Here is a 6,319-nt window from a genome sequence, read left to right on the forward strand (position 1 = left end):
TGGTTGACAGCTGACCCACAGGAGTCAGAAACACCGGTGCGTGGCAGTGAGGGATCAGGCAAAACTTGTAACAGGTCAAGGTCAGGGCAGCAGAGTTTGTAAAAATCGGAGAAACAAGTCCAAAGGTTAGGAAGGCCGCTCAGAGTCGATATGGTGATTAGGCACAGTTCGGGTATGGCGGCAGAGGGTCAGAATCCAGGAATCAAGTAAAGTTTGAACCTGTACAGACAAGCAGATTATAGCACAGACACTGGGCAACCCTCTGTCTGTGTCATGGTCTTACCTTCTTGCTGTCCTCCTTCGTTTGACATGTGCTGGCGGCCATCTTGGTTTCTGGGTTTCTTGTAGCCTCCCACCCTGCGGCTTCTCCTTCCCACTGGGAGGAGCTGGATGCCTAGCTCACATATATAGGAGGTCTGTGGCTTCAGTTCCCTGCTTGGTCCTCCTGTGTTCACATGCTTCTAAGACTGCTGCTGCTTCTGGTTCCTGATCCTGGCTTCGTCTGACTACCCTTCTGGTTCCTGATCCTGGCTTCGTCTGACTACCCTTCTGGTTCCTGATCCTGGCCTCGTCTGACTACCCTGCTGGTTCCTGATCCAGGCTTCGTCTGACTACCCTTCTGGTTCCCGACTTCTGGCTTCGCAAGACCCTGCTTCGGTTTAGCCATCCGCTTGGACTTTTGCCTTACGGCTTGACTTTCAATAAAGCCTTCTTATTTCCACTATCTCTTGTTGTACGTCTGGTTCATGGTTCCTTGACAGTCTGCTCAAAGTAACAAGAAAGCAGCAGACATAACAAGAAAGAAAGGTCCATAGAGGCGCAATGGTCCTACAGTTTGTCTTGATACTTGCTCAGCGAAGTTTGAACCCCAAAATTAATAGAGATAATAGTTTTACAAATTAGCATGTATAAGAGTAGGTCTAGGTGATGTCTAGAAGGCACATAGGCCTCATGAAATGGCAGTAGGCTGTAAGACAAGCTCCTGATCAGCTCGTCTGCCCCATAGGCTGATTTTAATTAGTGTGAGTATATAGCTTAGCCTGCTCTCCCTCATTCACTGGAAACCATTTGGCACCAGGAGAGGTATAGTGTGGACTCTCATTGCATTCTTTGGTGGCCATTTGGCACCAGGAGAGGTGTGGAGTGGACTCGGCATGCATGTTGGTATTTGCATTCCTTGGATATAATGGAGGCCATTTTGGCACCATAGATTACAGAAATTAAAGCAGGCCCAGCATGCATGTGGTACCTACACTCCCTGAATTGTATGGTAGCCGTCATGGCACATAAAAGGTAGTATTTAGTGTTAGGACCCGTCTTACAGAGATCGCCTTGACGTGCGGCAGACGGGCTCAAATAATTTTGTACAAAATGTATTTGCCAAGCATCTCTAATTTATAAGTATAGCATTAGCAATTATTATGCATTTTTGTACTTTATTTGGTTTGCAGAGAGCTGTTGCATTGCATGTTTTGTTTTACAGTGTTTTCAGCCATAGCAACGTGCCCCTGCGCATTGGGATGTGCTGACTGACCCTTTTTCTAGGCTGTAAGACCAGCTTTAGCTGATGCCAGCAGTGGACTCTCCCAGCCCAAGTCGCAGTCCACGACGTAGTCTTGGATTGGCAGTGGCGCTCCAAAACATGTGTCAAACACAAGGCCCGCCGGTTTATTTTTTATGGCCCACCAGTGATATGGGCGGCTGATGAGAAATAAGGCCTCTAATATGTGTAAGTAGTGCTGCAAGAGTGGGACTCCTATGAGCAGCACGCTGTTGCAGTGTAGTCCCTATGTGTCACGTATATAGAAACCCAGCAATCCCATGTCGGCCGCTTAACAATTACATTGACTCAACGCGCCACGGCTCCACCTCCATGATATTTAGTGGTGCCAGAGCTGGTCGACATGATTGCTAAGTGGCCGGGACAGGATCGATGAGCACATGTAATTACCAGGCGCTATTTTCTTTTTGTGCCCGCATTGAGCAAGAATGGAGAAGGTAAATACAATTGGTAGCAGCTAGATCTCTTGGGGCAAAATGGCAGCAGGCTCTTTTGGGCCGGTGTGGTAGCAGGATCTTTGTGGGGGGGGGGGGGGGGTCCGATGACAACCTCCATGCTGTTTTATGAATTGCTACAATCTTCTTGCTTGATCTTCCCCAGTAAATGGCTGGCTAACGTGGGGTTCTTAAGTCACCTTCCCCACAGGGAAAGTACCTAAGCATTGAGAACTGCAGAGTCAGCAAGTCAACTGTAAACTTTCACTGCGTAGGTTAAAGAGTGTTCAGAACAAAAACCCAGAACCATCACCTCTTGTCCAATGACAGATATTTTGGAGATGTGAGCAAGTCACTAAAAAAATGATGTCACACTCACCAGTGGGTCTCCTAACATTAGAGGGGACTGAAACCACAATGTGAGCTGGAAACAATCGTGTATGGACTGTCTAACAAGTTAATAAAGCTTTCCCACCCTTCAAAAAACTTTTGTGTGTTTCCTAGAAGCCGCCTCCACCCAGTCTTTCTTTATTATAAATGAGAGCTTTTCAAGAAACAACTTGATGCAGGTGTGGACTACACCTATGTCAGAACTTACCTACAAAGGAATGAACATTATGGAGTGGATACCTGAGGTGGAATCCACATTCCAGACCTTCAAGCAGACCTCCTCAGCCTCGATTTTGCATTGCCTGTATGTCTGTAAGCAGCTCTTAGAGGAACACAACCCGAATGAGGTGCAAGCCTATGATCATCAAAATAAGTATACGCTCATATACAGGGAGTGCAGAATTATTAGGCAAGTTGTATTTTTGAGGATTAATTTTATTATTGAACAACAACCATGTTCTCAATGAACCCAAAAAACTCATTAATATCAAAGCTGAATATTTTTGGAAGTAGTTTTTAGTTTGTTTTTAGTTTTAGCTATTTTAGGGGGATATCTGTGTGTGCAGGTGACTATTACTGTACATAATTATTAGGCAACTTAACAAAAAACAAATATATACCCATTTCAATTATTTATTTTTACCAGTGAAACCAATATAACATCTCAACATTCACAAATACAGTCATGTGAAAAAATTAGGACACCCTTTGAAAGCATGTGGTTTTTTGTAACATTTTTAATAAAAGGTTATTTCATCTCCGTTTCAACAATACAGAGAGATTAAAGTAATCCGACTAACCAAAGAAAACTGAAGAAAAGTCTTTTCAAGATCTTCTGTAAATGTCATTCTACAAAAATGCCTATTCTAACTGAGGAAAAAGATAGGACACCCTTGCCCCTAATAGCGAGTGTTACCTCCTTTGGCTGAAATAACTGCAGTGAGACGGTTCTTGTAGCCATCTACCAGTCTTCGACATCGGTCTGAGGAAATTTTACCCCACTCCTCAATGCAGAACTTTTTCAGCTGTGAGATGTTTGAGGGGTTTCTTGCACGTACAGCCCTTTTCAAGTCACCCCACAGCATCTCAATGGGATTCAAATCTGGACTTTGACTTGGCCATTCCAGGACTCTCCATTTCTTCTTTTTCAGCCAATCTTTGGTTGATTTACTAGTATGTTTTGGGTCATTGTCATGTTGCATGGTCCAGTTCCGCTTCAGCTTTAATTTTCTAACTGATGGTCTCACATGTTCTTCAAGCACCTTCTGATACACAGTAGAATTCATCGTGGATTCTATGATGGTGAGCTGACCAGGTCCTGCTGCAGCAAAGCAGCCCCAAACCATGACACTTCCACCTCCATGCTTCACAGTTGGTATGAGGTTCTTTTCTTGGAATGCTGTGTTTGGTTTACGCCAAACATGTCCTCTGCTGTTGTGTCCAAATAATTCAATTTTGGACTCATCTGTCCAAAGAACATTATTCCAGAAGTCCTGGTCTTTGTCAACTTTATCTCTGGCAAATGTCAGTCTGGCCTCGATGTTTCTCTTGGAAAGCAAAGGTTTCCTCCTTGCACACCTCCCATGCAAGTTAAACTTGTACAGTCTCTTTCTGATTGTAGAGGCATGTACTTCTACATCAACAGTAGCCAGAGCCTGCTGTAGTTCTCGAGATGACACTTTAGGGTTTTTGGAGACCTCTTTTAGCATCTTGCGGTCTGCTCTTGGGGTGAACTTGCTGGGGCGACCAGTCCTGGGCATGTTGGCAGTTGTTTTGAAAGCCCTCCACTTGTAGACTATCTTCCGGACAGTGGAATGGCTGATTTCAAAATCTTTTGAGATCTTTTTAAATCCCTTCCCAGACTCATAGGCTGCTACAATCTTTTTTCTGAAGTCCTCTGACAGCTCTTTTGCTCTCACCATGGTGCTCACTCTCACTTCAACAGTCAGGAGCACACCAAACTAAATGTCTGAGGTTTAAATAGGGCAAGCCTCATTCAACATGCAGAGTAACGATCTACTAATTATGTGCACCTGGTGTGATATACCTGTGTGAGATCTGAGCCAATTTAAGAGGGAATACATGTGAGGGTGTCCTATCTTTTTCCTCAGTTAGAATAGGCATTTTTGTAGAATGACATTTACAGAAGATCTTGAAAAGACTTTTCTTCAGTTTTCTTTGTTTAGTTGGATTACTTTAATCTCTCTGTATTGTTGAAACGGAGATGAAATAACCTTTTATTAAAAATGTTACAAAAAACCACATGCTTTCAAAGGGTGTCCTAATTTTTTAACATGACTGTATACATTTCTGACATTCAAAAACAAAACAAAAACAAATCAGTGACCAATATAGCCACCTTTCTTTGCAAGGACACTCAAAAGCCTGCCATCCATGGATTCTGTCAGTGTTTTGATCTGTTCACCATCAACATTGCGTGCAGCAGCAACCACAGCCTCCCAGACACTGTTCAGAGAGGTGTACTGTTTTCCCTCCTTGTAAATCTCATTTGATGATAGACCACAGGTTTTCAATGGGGTTCAGATCAGGTGAACAAGGAGGCCATGTCATTAGATTTTCTTCTTTTATACCCTTTCTTGCCAGCCACGTTGTGGAGTACTTGGACGTGTGTGATGGAGCATTGTCCTGCATGAAAATCATGTTTTTCTTACCTTGCAGACTTCTTCCTGTACCACTGCTTGAAGAAGGTGTCTTCCAGAAACTGGCAGTAGCATTGGGAGTTGAGCTTGACTCCATCCTCAACCCAAAAAGGCCCCACAAGCTCATCTTTGATGATACCAGCCCAAACCAGTACTCCACCTCCACCTTGCTGGCGTCTGAGTCGGACTGGAGCTCTCTGCCCTTTACCAATCCAGCCATCTGGCCCATCAAGACTCACTCTCATTTCATCAGTCCATAAAACCTTAGAAAAATCAGTCTTGAGATATTTCTTGGCCCAGTCTTGACGTTTCAGCTTGTGTGTCTTGTTCAGTGGTGGTCGTCTTTCAGCCTTTCTTACCTTGGCCATGTCTCTGAGTATTGCACACCTTGTGCTTTTGGGCACTCCAGTGATGTTGCAGCTCTGAAACATGGCCAAACTGGTGGCAAGTGGCATCTTGGCAGCTGCACGCTTGACTTTTCTCAGTTCATGGGCAGTTATTTTGCGCCTTGGTTTTTCCACACGCTTCTTGCGACCCTGTTGACTATTTTGAATGAAACGCTTGATTGTTCGATGATCACGCTTCAGAAGCTTTGCAATTTTAAGAGTGCTGCATCCCTCTGCAAGATATCTCACTATTTTTGACTTTTTTGAGCCTGTCAAGTCCTTCTTTTGACCCATTTTGCCAAAGGAAAGGAAGTTGCCTAATAATTATGCACACCTGATATAGGGTGTTGATGTCATTAGACCACACCCCTTCTCATTACAGAGATGCACATCACCTAATATGCTTAATTGGTAGTAGGCTTTCGAGCCTATACAGCTTGGAGTAAGACAACATGCATAAAGAGGATGATGTGGTCAAAATACTCATTTGCCTAATAATTCTGCACGTAGTGTATATCACCACCATGTAATATTCAAAGTACATGTGCCTATGGTAGAAAACATTACAAGTCCCTATCAAGAACTACCAGACCGCGTAGAGTTATTGGTCCATTTTATTAGCAAAATTCATAAGGAAACAATCCATATATTAGAACCAAGTGCAGGGAAAAGAATGATGATTTAAAAATATTCCACAAGTAAATACTTATCTAAGTGCCAGTGCAAAAAAATATTATGAATACATAGTGTCAGAAATAGAATCAGTTACCTGTAATGTGCCTCCTCCAGGATGGCGCCAACACTGACAAGCGTTTTGGCAAACCTTCATCTGGGGAACCTTTCAAGGTACCACTTGGAACCGAACCCGAGTTCGGGAAATGTTTCTTT

This window comes from Bufo gargarizans, chromosome 4 (assembly GCF_014858855.1).
Source record: "Bufo gargarizans isolate SCDJY-AF-19 chromosome 4, ASM1485885v1, whole genome shotgun sequence".
NCBI lineage: Eukaryota > Metazoa > Chordata > Amphibia > Anura > Bufonidae > Bufo > Bufo gargarizans.